At 34.8% G+C, this 20,549-nt stretch overlaps 1 protein-coding gene and 1 non-coding gene across 2 annotated transcripts in view; one reads left to right on the forward strand and one right to left on the reverse strand.

Moving 5' to 3' along the window:
- STPG2 (sperm tail PG-rich repeat containing 2) overlaps nt 1–20,549 on the reverse strand; it is a 628,041-nt gene that overhangs the window by 250,610 nt on the left and 356,882 nt on the right. The window lies entirely within an intron of this gene.
- On the forward strand, nt 10,332–10,466 carry LOC112065710 (small nucleolar RNA SNORA70). The gene has a single exon (XR_002892201.1). It is a non-coding gene; the product is annotated as a small nucleolar RNA SNORA70 (small nucleolar RNA).

Here is a 20,549-nt window from a genome sequence, read left to right on the forward strand (position 1 = left end):
AGGGTATATGCCCAGTAGTGGGATTGCTGGGTCGTATGGTAGTTCTATTTGTAGTTTTTTAAGGAACCTCCATACTGTTCTCCATCATGGCTGTATCAATTTACATTTATTAGTTTTATGTTTACATCTTTAATCCATTTTTAGTTGATTTTTGTATATGGTGAGAGATAAGAGTCCAATTTCATTCTTCAGCATGTGGCTGTCCAGTTTTCCCAACACTGTTTACTAAAGAGACTATCATTTCCTCATTGTCAAAGACACTGTAAGAAACTAAAACTACTGGCCAATATTCCTGATGAACATAGATGCAAAAATAGTCAACAAAATACAAGTAAATTGAATTCAACAGCACATTAAAAGGATTATAGACCATGACCAGGTGGGATTATTTACCCCTGGGATGCAAGGATGATTCAATATACCACATTAACAGAATGAAAGATAAAAACCACATGATCATCTCAATAATGTAGAAAAAGACTCTGATAATTCAACATCCATTTACGATAAAAACTCTCAACAATATAGGTATATAAGAAACTTCCTCAAAACAATAAAGGCCACATAAGAAAATTCCACAGTTACCATCATACTCAGTGAGGAAAAACTGAAAGCTTTTCCTGAAGATTTGCTACAAGGCAAGGACACTCACTCTCAGCACTCTTTTTAACATAGTACTGGAAGTCCTAACTAGAGCATTTAGCCAAGAAAGAGAAATAAAAGCATCCAAATCAGAAAGAAAGAAGAAAAATTATCTCTGTTTGCAGATGACATGATCATATATATAGAAAAGCCAAAAGAAGTAACAAAAAGCTGTTAGAAGTAATAAAAGAACTCAGTAAAGTTGCAGGATGCAAATCAACATACAAAAATCAGTGGCATTTCTATATGCTAACAACAAACTATCTGGAAAGGAAACAGAGAAAACAATCCCATCCACAATAATGAATACAAATTCTCTGTGCTTTGTGACCACCTAGAGGGGTGGAATAAGGAGGGTGGGCGGGAGGGTAACGCAAGAGGGAAGAGATATGGGAACATATGTATATGTATAACTGATTCACTTTGTTGTAAAGCAGAAACTAACACACCATTGTAAAACAGTTATACTCCAATAAAGATGTTAAAAAATATAAGCTAAAAAAAATAAAATAAAATAAAAAATAAAGTAATAAAAACAAAAAAACAAATACTTAGGAATAAACTTAACCAAAGAGGTGAAATACTTATACGCTGAAAAGTACAAAACATGGATGAAGGAAATTAAGAAAAATAGATAAATGGAAAAACATCTTATGTACATGGGTTAGAAGAATTAATTGTTAAAATGTCCATACTACCCAGAGTGATCTACAGATGCAATGCAATCTCTATCAAAATCCCAAAGAAATTCCTCACAGAAATATTTTAAAAATCCTGAAATTCATATAAAACCACAACAGACTCTGAATAGCCAAAGCAATCTTGAGCAGGAGAAACGAAGCTGGAGGCATCACACGTCCTGGTTTCAAAAATATATTACAAAGCTACAGTAATCAAAACAGTGTGGTATTAGCATAAAAATAGACACATAGACCCATGGAACAGATTAGAGCTCAGAAATAAATCCACACATTTGTGGTCAACTGATCTTTCACAACGGTGCCAAGAACAGGAATGTAATAGAGTTTTACATAACAAGGCATCATTTTCAGTAGCACAGAGCATCCCTTTTCCTTTTTTCCCTTTATGTACCATAAATTGGCATTGTTTTTACAACAGTTTAAAGTTGCATGGTGGCACAGAACATTATAGAGTATTAATAACTCATATTACTCTTAAGTATGTACAGATGTGTCAACATGCGTGCAGCATGAAACTATTTTTTTATACTGGCAGCAAGATAAACACTGAATCCTAGAATTGTGTACAGTTTCCTTTTTATAAAAATATTTAATAAGATTTATTTGGATTTTTATATTATTAAATAAAAATTACAGTTCTATATGTTAAATTTAAATTTTGATATTCACTAGTCATGATGCATTTGACCTTTAATTTTAATAATTTAAAATTTTAGAAGAAATACAACTAATTAATTACTTATTAATTTTAATAATTTAAAATTTTTAGAAAACATTTGAAAATAACAAGAAAAACAATTTTAATAATTTTATACTTATTTTAAAATTCTGAATATATAGCCATATTTCATATGCTTTTTAATGCAATTACCATGTATTTTATAATCCTAATTTAAATCATTACTGTCAAGAGAACAAAATTATTTGAAAGATCTTGATTATGACAACACAATTAGTGATTTTACTGAAATGAAAACAAGAAAAATAAATTTAATGGAATAAAGGTGTGATGATTTTGAATTATGTACGTCTTTATTTTATTACTCATGAAAACGCTGCTGGCCAATCATCAATTCACTCAGGTAGGCACAGTAATTAAATTCAATCATCTTTGATATTGCCAATTCCAAAATATGAAAACTATAGCTTTATACCTACTTTTCTTAATTTTGAGTTATAAAGGTATATCTTTTTTTTTTTAAAGGTATATCTTTTAAGACAGGATGATAGAACATATTGAATTTTAAAGTTTATTAGCTTGATGTATAACTTTAAGATATTTGGACATAAGGAGTCTAGGCTTCCATTTGTAGTGTTACCCTCGACCAACCTTGAGGTGGGCTGGCAGATTCTGGTCCCAGGTGGTAAACTCCTTTCTGCTTCATCTTATTTTGTGGTTGCTCAAGAGTCAACCTACACCTAATCCCTAACTAATAGATCACTACAGTGGTTTACCTGCAGATTTCAGCTTCACCACATTTTTGATGTGAACGTCAGCTAACCCAGTTTACAGTCACTTATTTTCATGGTATTCCATTAAAGCTGAATTGTACCTAAAATTTGTCAACTAGGTCACTTGTAAGGGTATTGTTATTTAAAAGAACAAATTCAAAAGCAAACTAACTAAAATAAAAACCCAACTATGAACATGCCTATGAACATCTATTACTTTTCGGTTTGTGTTTGCGTAGCAAAGCAAGGAGGCACCATGTAAACTGCTCCATATTGTGGGAGAGATGTGGTCAAAACTGCTTCTTCAAAAGATGTGACTTGCACAAAATGAGATTCTACAGGAAGAACATACATGATCTGTTTATTTTTTCTTTCCAAGATGGATAATTTCATGATGATGGATTATTCTAAAAACGTCCAGATTGTATCACATTTTATAGATAAGGTTTCCAATAATTAGAATGTCAATATTCTGAAATAATAACAAAAGATATCTGCTATAATGTGCTTTGATGGTTGGGTCAACACTAAATATGTTATATGCAATATTTAAATTTGGAATTTTGTTTTTAAGGTACAATAAATTTCACCCACTGTCTTCAAGTATATGACTCATTAATAACTTTACAACACTATCTCCAAACATATTAAGTTGAATTGAAAACTACTGAGAGAAGCAAGATCAAGCAGAATCAACCATGATTGTGCCAATATACAGAAAATATTATGTCATATGCTAGTGAAAAACAGCATGGCCTGGTAAACTGCAGGGAAATGAGGCATAGGTGGAAGGACAAGTACCAGGGAATAGACCCCTGAACCTCCTTCATGGCAGAGTAAGTTGTAGAGTAATTGTACCAGCTGTTTCACTGGAAGAAAGTCTAGCCTTTTCATAGAATATGAAATAGTAAAGGGCATCTCAGCAGTCCTTGTATTTCCTGGATGAGGAGAAAGATGCTACTGGGGACAGAGTACCAGGCTTAACTAAGAAAATACGGACATTAATGGGACACTTTGTATCACAAGGAGTACTTGACCAGCAGACTGTGTAGAGAATTGCTTTTTCTAAGAAATTAAATTTTCTTTAAAAAATCACTAGACCAGTTATTATTGCATACACATACATATGTATGTAAATATGTACTTACTAGATTTAAACTTTAAAATAGCAAAGACTGTTGTAGCCAGTGGGTGTATTAAGGAAATATACACAAGCATTCTCAAATAAATACATATGCTTCAGAAATAACATTTAAAAAATATAAATCCTAGAGTTTTCTGTCGCTATTATCCACACACTCTTCCCCTACTCATTTGACTAGGCATTCTATGTACCTTGGGGGAGGAATAACCCAGCAGAAAAACAATGAATTAATAAATGCTGAAAGAAATTATGTTTTAATTTCTGCATTAAATATTGATATAACCCATATAAAGAAAAGCTCTCTGAAGTCCTCAATATCTTTTAAGACTGTAAAGTGTTTGGTGACCAAAATATTTGGGAATCACAGCTAGGAACCAAGGTGGTTCCACATCCCTACTTATATGGAACTGAAGGGGACCTGTTAGAGAACTCTCATCAAAAAATATATTCATTAACCATTTATATACGTATAACAAACAACAAAATAACTTCAGTATTTGAGTGACATTTTAATTGTTATTTAGTTTGGATAGAACATATGCAGGCTCTGGACTATACTACAAACCATTTGAAGACAGCATTATAGTTTAATCCAAGGGTCTTCTTACTTCATTTACAAAAGTTGACTTTAGATCTCTACAGAACTGGAGAGGGATCTACTTCATAAAAAGAAGTAAACTTATCTTTTTAGGATGTCTCTCACATGGCACTGCATTCTTATATACTCTCAGATTTCATGTCAGCTCATAAAGCTTGTTGGAAAGCCTCAGAATGCATTACTTTTTTACTTTTTTTTTTTTTTTTGTGGTACGCGGGCCTCTCACTGTTGTGGCCTCTCCCGTTGCAGAGCACAGGCCCCGGACGCGCAGGCTCAGCGGCCATGGCTCACGGGCCCAGCCGCTCCGCGGCATGTGGGACCTTCCCGGACCGGGGCACGAACCCGTTGTCCCCTCGGCAGGCGGACTCTCAACCACTGCGCCACCAGGGAAACCCACCTTTTTACTTTTGAGGTAGCTAGTTCAGCTAAAGTTTTATTTACACAATAAGGAGAGAAAAAGAAAAGTGTTTTGGCCCACTGCAAATATCCTATGAGCATCAAAGCCAGTTCAGTGATATAATGATTATTTTTGGCTTCTGAGCAGTTTACCTGCAGTACTGGACATGACCCCCTTCGTATTACATGATAAATAGTAAACAGGGGGGAAATGTTGCCCAGGCTTAACTGACCTAGTGGACACACATTTAAAAGAATTGGAAGAGTAAAGCTATGGCACACTAGTGCATATTCTGTTAACTTGAGATAGAACACATCTATCATATCCCAACAACAATTCATTGTGATATGGTTTCTTTCAGCATTTGACCAGTAATTTGGACATGATCCTCCTAAGGGAGCTGAGCATTTATAGATGAGGCTTCATATTATATTGATGGATCTGTTAAATTAGATTTTTCCTAGTAGCTATTGAGCAATTAACCTACTAAAATTCCACCTTCTCACCCCCCTTGACAAGAGCTTTTATGTACTTCATCACATACAATCACCAGAACTAGAATACTGCCTGCAACAATCCTATTGGAACTAAAGAGGAATGTGACACACGGTATTAGGGACTTCTTAAACACCTCCTAGCATGGATGAAAAAGGGTGTCCTTTATTCATATTCTTTCGTGAATTACATCTACTAAAAAATGGCAACATTCCCAGATCAGGGCATGTCACTATAATTGTTCAATCCACAGACAGGGCAAGTAAGATCTGCTTAAAAGATTTATTGAGCACTTTCTGGGTCAGGCATGGTGCCAAGTATTTTATATCCATTTTCTCACATGATCCCCAGAAAAACATTATAAGGGGTTTACTGCCATCATCCCAATTTTTTAGGTGAGGAAATGAGGTTCAAAAAGGTGAAATAAATTGCCCTAAATCACGAAGTTAGTAAATGGAAGAGGCTAGGATGATAATTTTTTGAATTACAACTATTTCATAGATTAACCAATGTACTTATTAATTCATTAGCTATATTCCGACAAGTGAGATTTGTTTGGATTAGGGATTCACATTCCAGGTAAAAACCAGAAAGCACACTTGGCCAAGCTACTTAAAATAATAAAATACACATTTGAATGGAAAGATTATTTTCTGAAACTGATTTCATGAATTTTTTCTATGAAGCCAAAAATGACTTAAATCCCAATCTATTGTTAAAATGACAAAAAAATCCTAGATGTAATCTATTCATAACTAGCATAAATACAGCAATGATTCCTTGGTTAAACTGTCATTCTTGACAGTTTAGGAAAACAATTAATAATAATATAGGGAGTTTAGTGTAATGAAAGCAAAACAAAACAAACACAAATGGAGGCTTTAGACTAGACATATCTGGCTGTGCTGCTTATGAGAAGCAAATTTGGGCAAGTTATTTAACCCTTCTGAGCCAGTTTCCTCATCAATAAAATGAGGATCCCAGTTCCTGAACGGCATGGCTGCTGTTAGGATTAGTGGATTAGTGGTCCAAAGGCCATTGTGACATGGTGTGTCTTCCACAATCCTTATCCATCATATCATTCTCTAGAGTGAATTATATCAAATAATACCTTCTACTGTCTGAGGCTGAGATTTTGTATGCCAGGAAAAGAAAAAGCCAGAATTTCAATAAATTTGGGAACACTGAATTAGAAGACACTGGGTATCTGCTATCAAATGTTCTTTAAAATAAAGATGAAAGGGGTAAAGTCTAAGTTCTCTGTACTTCTTGCAATTTTAATACCTAAAAGAGGAATACCATTCACAATATGTAGTTTTAGTGAAAAGAAGTTATATTAACGGGGAAAAAAAGACCATGAATAAGAAAGGAAAAAACCGAAGCTCTCAATTCTAGGCTACACTGCAGACATTACTTTTCCCAATCCACCACTACTTTTTCTAGGTCTGATATACCAAGAAAGAGTTGTGGAAGCAGTGGCCCAGAGTACTGAACTAAGAAAGCTTGAATTCAAGGAGGTTTCGGCTCTGAGTAGCTCTGTAACCCTAGACAAGTCATGGATTCTGAGATGATTCCTCTGTAAAATGAATGTTTGGACTATTTGCACTCATCTCTACCAGCTATGAAATCCAATGACTATATACTTCTAATTTTAGTAACTGTCAGCAAACAGATTTCAGCAGGAGATAAGTGAAAGGTGGCTATTAAAACATTTGAAGAAGATTCCAAAATATGCCCCATAAACAAGTACATTATTTGACATAGAAAAATCAAATTTGTACATAACAATTTTTAGGTAGTTTCAAAATAAAATACAATAAACTATACTAGATTAAAAATATAAGACAAAATGATGTATTGTTGGAGCACCTATGCAAGTATAAGGTGTGGTAAACCAATGAAATCGGAATTTGAATTTATGTTATAGCTTGTGGAATCAGCTTTGTCAGTTTGTGTTCATATGCTTAATGTATTTTGGTATAGGAAAACTAGGTTTCATTAATTTATTTCAAAAATTCTACAAATATTTGCTGAGTACCTAAATATGCTGGGCCCTATGCTAGCTACAGGAATGATACCAGTGATGAAATATTTCACATTTTAATGGGGATAGATGCTAATCACATAAACTGTGATAAGTACTGCAAAGGAAGAATTAAAACTGCAATGTGAAAAATTAACATAGAGTATGATATAGATTGTGGATTTAGGAAGACTTTTTTGAGGAAAGGACTTCATATTTAGGTTGAGAACTAAGAATGAGAAGTTGCAAAAAATAAAAGTAGAGGGAATCTGAAAAGGCTACATACTGTAGGATTCCAACTATTTGACATTCTGGAAAAGGCAAAATTCTAGACAGTAAAAAGATCAGTGTTTGACAGGAGTTAGGAGAGGGAAGGATGAATAGGCAGAGCACAGAGGATTTTTAGGACAGTGAAACTACTCTGTATAATACTATAATGATGGGTATATGTGATTATAAATTTGTCCAAACTCATATAGTTATACAACACCAAGAGTAAATATTATAGATTATGGACTCTGGGTGATAGTGATGTCAATGTAAGCACATCATTTACAAAAAATGTACCACTCTGCTGGGCGGATATTGATAATAGGGGAGGCTGTGCATGTGTTGGGGCAAGAACTCTATGGAAAATACCTAAACTTTCTGCTCAAATTTTGCTGTGACCCTAAAAGTGCTGCAAAAAATAAAGTCTATTAAAAAGTACAGAGAAGAAGATTCAAGATGTGCAGGACTTGAAGCAGGACAATTTTAAGGATTTGAAATAGAAGGTATGGGTTTCTTGTCATTCTAAGACAGTCTTATCCATCTAAGACATTTCTCAAGATAAATATGAGCTGTGAATGAATCTTAAACTAAAAATACATAAATAAAACCAAACTCTAAGGCCTTAAGTGCTCACGTAAAATAATTATACTAAAATGCTCTCTAAACAACCATATGAATTTATTCCATAGTACCCATTACCTGATAGTTTTAAATTATATATATATGTTTTATATACACACACACATGCACGCATACAGATATATATGTGTATATATATATATATATATATATATATAAAACAAGTAGTGTCTCTAAAACTTCCTATAACTTTAGGTCAAAAATTAGACACAATGTAAATTAACATCTGTTCCAGTTTCTAATACTACATAACAAATTAACCCAAAACTTAGTGACTTAAAAACATTTATTAATTAAAGCCCTGGGTTCTATGGATCTAAAGCACAGGCAGGAGGTGATTTGTCCCTATTATATCTCAAGTAGGAAAATTTGAAACTGGGGCTCATTTGTCAGCTGGGGGCTGGAATCAGTCAGTCTCTTTCACTCACATATCCGGTGCCTGGGAGGAAATAACTCAAAGACTAGGACTGCTGACTGGAGCTCCTATATGTGACCCCTCCATGTGGCTTTGCTTCCTCCCAGAATGTTGACTTCAAGGTAGTCAGACTTCTTATATGGAATCTTTGGACTCCAAACACAAATATTCCAGAGAATAAAGTAAAAGCTGCATCACCTTTGAGAACTTGACTTCTGAACTCATGCACTGTTGTTTCTGCTATATTCTGTTGGCCGTAAACAATTTGGAAGCCCACTTAAATTTGAAAGAGTTTATAGATGCCACCTACAAATTGAAGGAAGTGTGAAAGAATGTGTAGCAATTCTTCTTCATTTCTATAACATCTAAAGCACTACTATAATCATGAAAATAGTAGCCTCTACTTCCAGATGTGCTGGTTAAGTCTACTCCTTCTCAGGAAATTATTATTTCTCCTGAAGCATTCTCAACCCCATTTTTCTGTCATCTTTGTATATTCTCTATTTGATTGGCCATAGTGCCTCTTGTAATTTCTACTACATTCTCACCTAGGGACCTAAATTGATTACTTTGATCACTATCCCATCATGTTAGAAATTACTTCTCAGCATTCCATTAATACATATTAATGTAATGATATTTAATTAACACCTTAGTTATAATTAATAAATAATATTTAAATAATGCTTTAATAATTCTATTAAATTCCAAAGTTTCCCAGCTGACCTTCTAATTTCCCCCATCTATATTCTAATGGACTTGATAAGACTTGCATGCTAAGACTGAACTCTCAGCTCTCCTTTCCTTCTCTCATGTTCCCATTCATTCTCAGAGCACCAACTACCTCTTCCATGTCACAAGTCTCTCTACTTCTCATAAAATGCTTCATAGCAGTTAATGCTTATATATATATATGTAATAAGAAGAGAATAAATCTTTTCCCCATCAAAATACTTGTATTTTAGCAGTATCCTAAATTTGCCCAGCAAAGCACTGCACTAATTCAAAATACCTCTTATATGTGGGAAAATATAAAACATCATTCCCAGTTTCATAAAGTTGAAAACTTAAAATTCTGGAAGAAAAGTATGATTTGTCTTCTAGTATTCTGTTAATTACTGTAACAGGACAAATGAAGCTGTGAGCTTGAGCCAAGAAGTCTATACCACTGTTTCTCAAATTTTCTGTGGTTGAAGAGCCATGTTTTAAAATTTACAGTTCATGCTACAGACCAGAATTCTTACAAAATAACAGTAAAGTGAATTAACAGAAAAATAATCATGCCCTTGGATTTCAAAGTAATGCCAAATTGCTATTAAAGTGTCTAAATAATTGCTCTCAATTTCATCCCCATCTAGCCATGGACTTGTAGTAAAGAGTTTGCCTACCAGTGTGGATCCTCACATCACGCTTTGAAAAGCAGTGTTCTCCACAGTTCTGCTCTAAGGACTTCTCTAACTGTTGAGCATTCCTTAGCAAGTAGGTCTTAACACTTGGTTTCCAGACTTCCACAGCCTAGTTTTATTAGAAAGTAACCATTTTAAAAATGATGGATTTGCAGTCAATTAAGCCAACTGTGCTCTTTTTCCCATGGGGGCCCGGTGCGCAATGGCTGCAAACAGCAGCCTCCTCGGTAGTGTATGCAGCCTGTTGCCTGTATGGGTTCCCCTAAGGGACCTTGGAGACAGTCCTTTCCAGTGGACATTAATGACTGGCATGCTGTCCCCAATCTAGGCTCCAGACAAGTATGTGCGGTGCCTTTAGAAAGTCCCAGAGCAAAGTGGCCAGGGTCCACATTGGCCAAGTCATAATGTCCATCTGCACCAAGCTGCAGAACAAGGAGCATGTGATTGAGGCCCTCTGCAGGGCCAAGTTCAAGTTCCCTGGTCACCAGAAGATCCACATCTCCAAGAAGTGGGGATTTACTAAGTTTAATGCCTATGAATTTGAAAACATGGTGGCAGGAAAGCGGCTCAACCTGGATGGCTGTGGGATCAGACGCATCCCTAGTTGTGGCCCCTGGAAACATGGCGGGCCCTGCACTCACGAGAGCCTTGGCGCTATCCCCTCCTTACTCACGCCCACAGATAAATCCTACTTTCTTGTCAAAAAAAAAAAAAAAAATGAAGGAAATAATTCACCAAGAATAAAGAAATAGCTATCCCACATTCCAAGTTCTAAATATAAACTGAGAAGTCACTATATCAGAGGAGATAGTAAATTAAATAATGAAGAATAATAGAAAAAACAGATTTTAAATTATCACAGCATTGAAAGTGAATGAAAATCGACTTATAGGACAAGCAATAATAAGAACAAACTGACAAAATAATAATATTGAATATGATGGATTTTCTTCATTTTAATTTTACAAAATATCTACTCTGGGGAACATACTTTTACTGATTAATGTCATTTAACAATTCTGAGCTCAGAGGTTTGTGTTTTAAAGCCTGATGAAAGCTAAATACATATTCAAACATATAATATTTCACATTTAATTTCACGGACTTTTAAAAATTCATAGATCACCGATTAAGAATCCCTGATGAAGTTACAAGTAAAATATTTTTATAAGTTCAAAAATGTTGTAACTTTCAAATTGTGAATTGCTACTTTGTTTTTAGTGGAATGGAATTTAGATTTTAAAATACTAGAAGAACTAATGTGCAAATCTTCGGGAAAGTGAACCTATAATAGTTTACTAACTCTTCACATGGTCATTTTTTATATAAAGCTATTATATAATATATTCCCTGTGTTGTACAAGGATAATATCCTTGTATCTTATCTATTTTATACATAGTGGTTGTACCACTTAATCTCCCTCACCCATTTTGCCCCTTTTCCTCTTCCCTCTGACAACCAACAGTCTGTTCTCTGAATCTGTGAGTCTGTTTATGTTTTATTATATTTTTTCATTTGTTTTATTTTTTAGACTCCACATATAAGTGAAAACATACAGTATTCCCCCTGTGAGGTACTCCGGAGTTCTCAAGAGTATGCATGTGTGTGTTTCTGATGAGAAGCTTCCTAATTTTTTACTTCAGTATCTCCTTTGAGAGAATGAGATATTTATAGAGTGGCAAAAAAAAAAAAAAAAAAAGGGAAATTTAGTCTCCAGAACATGCACTGTTAACATGAAACCGTTTTATTGATTCCCATTCAGAACAAAAATAGATACTTAGATAATACTTCCTTCAGAAGTGCCTTTTAAGTTTTCTGATGTTAAAGTATCACTAAGTAATATTTACAGAAATGAGGAAAATGGAATACCCGAATACTCTTTGGCTTTGATTTATGAAACTCAAGGATCTAGAGTTTTAAATATATTTCTGTTCTTCCATAGAAAATCCACCCACAAAATGTTGTTTACAAAATCAGAAAAGAAACAAAGCCACTTCAGGCATATATAATAGTTGGCATTTATTATGTATTTACTACAGGCCAGGTATTGTGCTAAACCTTATGAATTAGGGAAATCATTATCATCGTTTTATACATGAGGAACCTGAGGATTAGATGGGTTAACTAATCTGACCAAGATATTAAAGATAGTAAGTATTAGAGCTGGGATTCAAATTCAAGACAACGTGATTCCAAAGGCCTGAATTATGCCAGCTCCATCACATCACCATCACCACAACCACCACCTCTGACATCACTGCCACCATCACCACAGCCATCACCATGACCACCAGCACCCCATCTTTTGCCTCAACCGATATTTCTGAAGAAGTCAGGTTCCAGAGCAAAATGAGGTGGTGGTAGTTGTGTGTGGTAAGGACATGAAGTTAATATTCAAAATATACACCTGAGACAGAATCTTCCATAGTAGAAACCAAAAGTATATACTTTACCACACTCCCCAGGCAATTCTTACACAAAGTAAAATGAAAGGACCACTGTAATATGCAATAGTGCTTCAATTTATATGGAAGTATTTCAATTATTAAAATACTTCAAGAAAAATTTTTAAGGCTACAAAAATATAAATAGAAAGGTAAATGGGACAATATTTTAAGTATAGATGCAGTTGCTTACTCTTTTGTGTTTTGTGGCATTTGAAACAGTATGACCTAATGCAATCAGCAAGCAAGTATACAGTAAGAATTCAGTATAAAACACAATAGGTTTATTAGGAATAAATGACTCCTCAAGCACTAATCTGTTTCCAAAATTTAAGACAAATAAAGCAATGCAATATAGATTAACTTTCAAAATTTTGTATTTGCACTTGCATTTAAGGCATGTTAATGAGAGAGCCTTATTAGGTAAAATGGTATCACACTTTGCAATGGCACAGAAAAACTTAGGTTAATAGATTTTTTTCAAACTTTCCATTCCTCACATTTATTTGCTTCATATAACTACATGCCAAACCAAGCATAACATGGGAATTTCGACGCTATCATACTTTATACAAGGACATTTCAAGTAAAGAAAATTTGGAAAATGATGACAGGTGTCTACGTTTCACCATCCTCTCATTACTCTCCACAGGTCCCCAGATTAGCCATTTGAAACTAATTCGTTAATTACTTAATGAATTGTGCACATATGTTCAAAGATACCATGGCAAGATTGTTCTCTGTAGCATTTTTATGCAAAGTGGAAAAAAATAAACACAATCTATTTGTCCTCACTAAAAGAATGAAAAACAGTTAATTATTCATATAACAGAATATTATCAACAACTAAAAGTAATAAACAAAATCTACATGTTTTGACATGGATATATCTCAAAATATTAAGTCAAAAGATCCAGCTTCAAAAGTGTACATTTAGTATGAGTCAATTTATGTAAAAAATTAAGAATAAGGAAAAGGGTATCAGGAGGAAAAAGTGGGTAAGGCATTCAGGTCAGCAGTCCTAATCCAAGTAAAGGAAGAAATACACAGAGGTATACGCCATATTCTGGGAATAGGCAGCAGTCCTCCATATGAAATTGTCAGGAAAAGATGCTAGAAAGACAGACAGTGGCCAGACTGTGAAACATTCTGATGGCTGTGCTAAGGAATTTGGACTTTACTATATTGGAAATGGAGAGCCAGAAAAATGATTTAATAGGAGGGTGAAATGAGCAGATCTATGCCTTAGGAAGATAACTGTGACTATCAGATGGAGAGGTCGGTAACAGAATTGGAAGCCTGTTAAAATAATCCAGGTAAAAGACAATAACTGACACTCTCTGAGAACAGTTTGCGTTATCAGCAGGTATTTTAGGAGCAGATCTCAGTAGAAGACTAGGAACATATACCCAATCCTCATAAGGAAAGGGGGATTATAAAAAGTTAGATTAAGTGATATAAAGATGAGAATAAAGTTATGATACCTGAGAAGAAACTAGGATAAGACAGAACTCTGGCAAACATCTGTAGACTGACATTAAAGCAGCAGGCAAAGAAGGAAACATCATGGAAGACAGAAAGCATGATCAAAGAGGTGAAAGAAAACAAGGAGGAAGTATTGTTTCAGAAACAAAAGGAGGAAAATGTTTATTTAGCAAATAAAGAAGAGAGTAGATAAATGTATTTTAAGGATCTTTCCAGGCATTTTGATGGCTATCTAATGGATTTTTAGTTAAGAAAATACATCACAAACTCTGACCTAACTAGTCAACAAAAATATATATATTCTCATGTACACTGGTTCATGAACACTTAAAGGTCACCAGGAAGCATACGTTATGGTCTCATGCATAGTGTATTAAAAGTTAGGTATAGGTCTGAAGGAGGTGACTAATAATGCTTCAATTAAAGACATAATCTTGTAAAATCAGATATGGGAATATAGTTTGAAGAACAGCAAGGAAATCAGAAATATACTGATAGAATGTAGTGTTTTGTTTTGTTTTTTTGTGGTACGCGGGCCTCTCACTGCTGTGGCCTCTCCCGTTGCGGAGCGCAGGCTCCGGACGCGCAGGCTCAGCGGCCACGGCTCACGGGCCCAGCCGCTCCGCGGCACGTGGGATCTTCCCGGACCGGGGCACGAACTTGTGTCCCCTGCATATGCAGGCGGATTCTCAACCACTGCGCCACCAGGGAAGCCCTAGAATGTAGTTTTGACTTGTATCATCACGGATGCTCTATTTAATTGTCATTGTAATTTTTCCTTTGGAAACCTGTCATTATAATGCTAATGAGGTTATACATATTAAAATAGTTACAGTAAAGCAACTCTACATGTGAGTAGCCAAATTTAATATACAAAAATTCAATTTATTCCCAACTTGTGGAAGGCTTCTCATTATAGATAACTGCTATAAAAAGTGTACTTTTATTACCACTATATTACTAAACACTTAAAGGGAAAAAGATATCCTTTATAACATTAAAAAAAAACAAACCCTATCCAAGAAAACAAACTTCATTAAATTGTTGATAACGTTTTTGATGAGTAATAAAGTTCTGATCTTAAGAATTCATTTAAAAAAATTTAACATGTTTTTATTATAATGTTACATACGTTTCACCCCTGTGGTTTCTTACAGTAATTTTCTCAAAAAATTCCCATATGGACGATATTAATTAATGGATAAGTAATTATGAAACAAGCCTAAATATAGAATTAAAGTAAAACAAATTTTCCAGCAGTTCCTGAAAGATTCAATAATTTTCAAACAATTATTAAAAAGGAATCAAAGTGTTTAGTCATGATTTGCTCATTCAGTTATTTTGCTCAAGTATTTAAATAATTGTTCAGATGATTGTCGTGGTCCCAAGGCGGGTTGGAAAAGAATTTCCAGACACAAGGCAGAATGCAAAGAAGATAGAATTTATTAGAGGGAAGGGTCACTGCCAGAACAGTGGACCAACTTCCTAGTAGTCTGGGAGATTCAAGCCCGAACATGTGCTATTGATCAGTTTTTATAGCCAGAAAACAAAGGAATGGTCCGAGGTAAAAATTTCGTTTACTGATTGGTTGAGGCACATGTACCTTCCTTCTATAGCGTGGGAATGGGACAGGCCAGATGCCTTTCCTTATTTGGGACAGGTCTCCTCGCCCAGGTGGGCTCAGGAATTTCGTAACCATGGCAACATGGTGGTGAGGGCGATTAAGAGTCTGGTAGGGGGTGTAACGCTGAAAGTTTTTCAGGCAGGATTGTCTTTTGCCCTTGAAGTGCCATTGTCCTCAGAGCACCACAGTGATCTATATAATGTAGTATTTCTTGAAACAGAACTTTGAAACTCAATCTAAATAGTGCAACTAGAGAAAGCATATAAGTAAAACAATGAGCTGTAGACTACAAAGCATTCTTCTGCAGCAGACTGAGAGCTCACATTATGCTCTTTTCTCTTACTCTGATAAATTTATTCTTGAGCTTGCCTATTATTACATAAGAAACCACTGCTGAGAATTGCAGTCAATACAGCAATGAAACTTTAATATCATCTTCCCTTGTTACAAGTGGTGTGATTTTCTGTTATTACCAAGATAGCTTTGACTGAGATATGAAGGCAGATGCACTGACACATTAAATAACCATATACTATTTAAGAGACACAGGAGTAGTTTCAAAGGAGGGGACAGAAGCCTCACAACAGGTCCCACATCATGTCATCAATTACAGACCTGTCACACTAATGACTAACGAAATGCAGGCTGCAGTGACAATGAGAACATTCATCTTGCTCTTCTCTGGAAAAGGTGCACCTGTATCCCACTGCACTCTGTCTTCTGCTACCTCCCACCTCCCTGATTTTTGTTCTCCATGACAGGGAATGTGATCCTGAGAATGCGACCTATCTATCATCCTTTCTTCCTGAAAGGCACCTTGACTGTGGTTAATGACTGTAATAAGACCAAACAATAGATAACATACCCCGAGTTCTTATATTCAGCCTCTCTGAAAATGGGCTCAATTGAGACAAAAAAAGGATCGAAGGATTGCACTAGAAAGGCAAGTATTTTATAACACCTCAATTTGCTCCTCTAGTTCACATCATATTCAGATAGGAAGTGTAACCAAAAAGTAATGGGACTGAATTTCTTGTGTGGATCACACAAACAACAGCAATAGATGGTAAGTATACATTCTACATACTTATAAACTTAGATACACAAGCCTTGTACATATTTATCAATAACAATTTTATTTTGAACTGCATGTTACCAGCACACCCCAACACGAAAGCAAGAATGTTTTTAAACAAAAAAAAGTGAGAGATATTTTTATAACATTAAAAAAGATAAACTCTATCCAGCAGCTATTGCCACTGCTGGTACTACTACTGTAAAGCAGCTCTTTGCAAAAAACCACGCTCAGCAGGAGACCCCTTTTGTCTTGTCACTTTCCTAAAGCTATATTGCAACTAACTTTTAAACCAGCCGTCCACATGCTCTACTCATCTCTGGCCCAAGAACATCTTTCAAATCACACAGTACCTTGCCTAACCTGTTGATTCTTTGCATAGATCAAAGAAGGAGAAATGAAGGATAAGTATTGAACGGACACAGACGACCAGATCTTTTCCCCAGCTTCCCTTTCAGTAATCGCGTGAACAGACTGTGTGAACAAGATAGCATCTAAAGAAGGATCACAAGGAGTCGACAAATCTGCACGCAATGGGAGATCACGAGGAATCGGATTCCCTACCTCAGTGATTAACTGAGATTATTTCCCCTTTATCCCTTTAAAAACTTTCATGGCCGAGAAAAATCTTTAGAGCTGGTTTTGGGACAAGAAGCCACCTTCTGCCCAGACTGCTGGTCTTCTGATTAAAGCAACTTTTCCATTCCTACTAGCACGTGCCTCTCAAGTATTGAATTTTGGGCAGTGAGCACCCAGACCTGAGTTTGGTAATGCCACTGCTACTACTAGTACTACTACTATCATCATTGTTACTACTTCTGTTGCTGCTATAGCTACATACCAGGCACTCTAAGGCACTTTCAAGATGTACAGAGTCAAAGGAAAGGAATTTTAGGGATGGATCTCAGGAGAACATAACTGGGTTTATCTGAAAGAGGTCAGTATGCATTTGAACTGCCTGGAGCAAGAAGAGTTACCTTTTCTAGTTATAGGAAGGTATGTGATAATGGTGTGTGTAAGACACTAAAAGACTGTAAAATTCATGTTAAAATCCATTGGTGGGGGTGAGAGAGGCATCTTGTTACCGGGTTCTCTATCATGGTGTTTAAACCCAGGAAATCAACATCTTTTTTAACTTTCCCAGTTACCTCTATATTTGCAGCAGTTTCTGAACCTGAACCTAAGCAAAAATCTGTACTGTGTACAATACATCTTAATGTCTGAAAAAAACTTGTACATGTGATGCTTTTCAGAAATGAGTGAATTAGTCACTAGGTTTATTGTAAGCAAGCCTGTAGGGGAATAAAACCCTGATGCGTTCTATCTAACACGCAAACTGAAGCCACTTATATAGGAAAGTTATAGGAAAAGATATCAGCTCTTTCATAGTTGATATTACAAGTATGGTAGGTAAAATCAGCTTCCAGTGAACAATTGAATTCACAATTTTAAATGAAAAAGCGGGTATTTCACACAAACATTTTAACATGTAGTCTTCTATAATGAATATTTAATAATTTCATAGTCCCAAGTCAACAGCCCTTGGGACTTTAAAAATAAATGATTCAATATTACAGGAAAGATCTTTGGCCTTTGTAGCCAATAGATTTAAAGAAAAATTCAAATTTATGATAATTAGATAAAAATAAACATATATTTAACTTAAATATTTTGGTAACTGATACATAAATATTCACTAATCTTTTTTTTTTTTTGTCTAAACAGATGTAATGACTTGCTCAGGGCTTGTCTTAAAGCACCTAGACTCTCCCATTCTTTCAAGAGTCTTCATTAAACTGTCAGCTGATGCTTGAAGCCTCTGGCTTCAGCTATATTTTCTACCAGGATTAAATTAAAGAATATGAAGCTTTATATTGTTTTTCTTTCCACGTTGGCAGGGTCCCATAACTAAGTATGAAAAGAATTAAAGTGCAGAAACAGACGTGATTTTTCTATCACATTCTATCTCTTTACTATAGTGTATAAAACATTTCTGGTATTTTGTAATATATATAAACACATATTTTAAGTGTATATTTTTGTAATCAGTTTCTATCATATGAATAAACTTTCTCATTTTGTGTTTTAAATTTAAATTTGTTTGAAAGTGTGATTTAGTTCATCATAATAAATTAAGAATGTCAAGTAGTTGATCACAAATGTACTCAAAATGTCCTTCAGGATATCTAACACTGACCCAAAGGGTTTACCACAATTTATGCATATTATAATATACTCTGATTAAATCCTTCAAGTCTAGTCTCTAATAGGTATTTATCTCTGAAGTTTCTATCAATAGACTTAAACACTCACTAGTGATCTCACCCTTCTCTGATCTTCTCTAATGCTTATCATTCATACCAGTTTTTAAATGTTAACCAGTCTTTGCTAGGACAGGTTCTGTCCTTCTAACCAGACTGGAAGTTCTCTGAGGGCAAGAGTGCCTTACTTTTTCATATCCCCATTTGTAGATAGTAATAGGTCATTCATGTAACAAAGGTTCATGAATTTTTTTACAAATTGATGATAATGAAAAAAGAGAAGAGGAGAAAGAGAAGAAAGGAAGAGGCAGAAGCAGAAATTTAGGAACTGTATTATCATAAAGATATTGAAAATAAAAGTACAATTCATAAAATTCAGAACATAGGAAAGTAAGACTCTAGTTGATTATTTGGGGAAGCTGATAAAATATAGCAGCAAATTGGTCAAAATAGCTCAAACTGCTAAAGCAATAGTCATAGTTTATTTGGCTGTGTTTATTTCACATATAATTTTCTGGACCCAAGACTGAGTTTTTCACAAACAAAACAGAATAGCATAATGAAAGGGATGGTACTGAATACTCTGCAATCAATCCTTTAAACAGGTCCTGAGCTATAGAATGAGTGAACACTCAACTTTCCCTAACTTCAAATGGTCAATTCTGTCCTTTTAACACAGTCTGCCTTAAACAGCAAAGCACTGTATTACTATTGATGTCATTATTGCCAGTTTTAAAGAGATTAACCAAAGCAGTTATTTATTCATTCTCACATGTGAAACATTTATTAACAATACATTTCCAATAATTTTTATCTAAACCCTGAAATTCAAATGTTACATAAAACAAAATTCTCGATATAATAGTGATAATACATTCAGTGGAAACAGGGTACATTAGATTAGAGCAAAGAAATCTTTAGTTTTACCCTCAGTACTGCCACTAACCACTATGACCTGATTTCCTTTTCACATATGAACCTGGTATGATACACAAATATTTTAATTCTAATATAATATAAGAAGCAGAGGAAGGAAGGAAGGTAAAGGGAGGGAATGGGAGATAGAATGCACTAGATTAAAAGGCAGTAAAACCTTAATTCTGGTTTCAGCATTGCCACTAACTCATTAATGCGACCTTGCCAAGTCACTTAAACTTTCCAGACCATAGTGCATTGGAGGATGTATTCTCAAAGGTTTCCACAAATTCTAAAATTCTATGCCTTGCTAAATTAATCAAAGTTAAATCATTAGCTGTACTGCCACAAGATTCTTACATCCTAAGGCAAATGACTTGTTTCCCTTATAACCAGAACAGACAAAACCCTGCATTTTTAAATTTTCTCATATCTAAGTAGTTTCATCAGAAGACAAGAATAAGCAGTGCTACTCTGAATAAAGAGAATTACTCATATGAACAACTTTCTGAATTATATAGCTATTTTGATTTCAATCTTTAACAAATTTAGATTGGTAGTT

The sequence above is a fragment of the Physeter macrocephalus genome, chromosome 7 (genome assembly GCF_002837175.3).
Source record: "Physeter macrocephalus isolate SW-GA chromosome 7, ASM283717v5, whole genome shotgun sequence".
Classification (NCBI taxonomy): Eukaryota; Metazoa; Chordata; class Mammalia; order Artiodactyla; family Physeteridae; genus Physeter; species Physeter macrocephalus.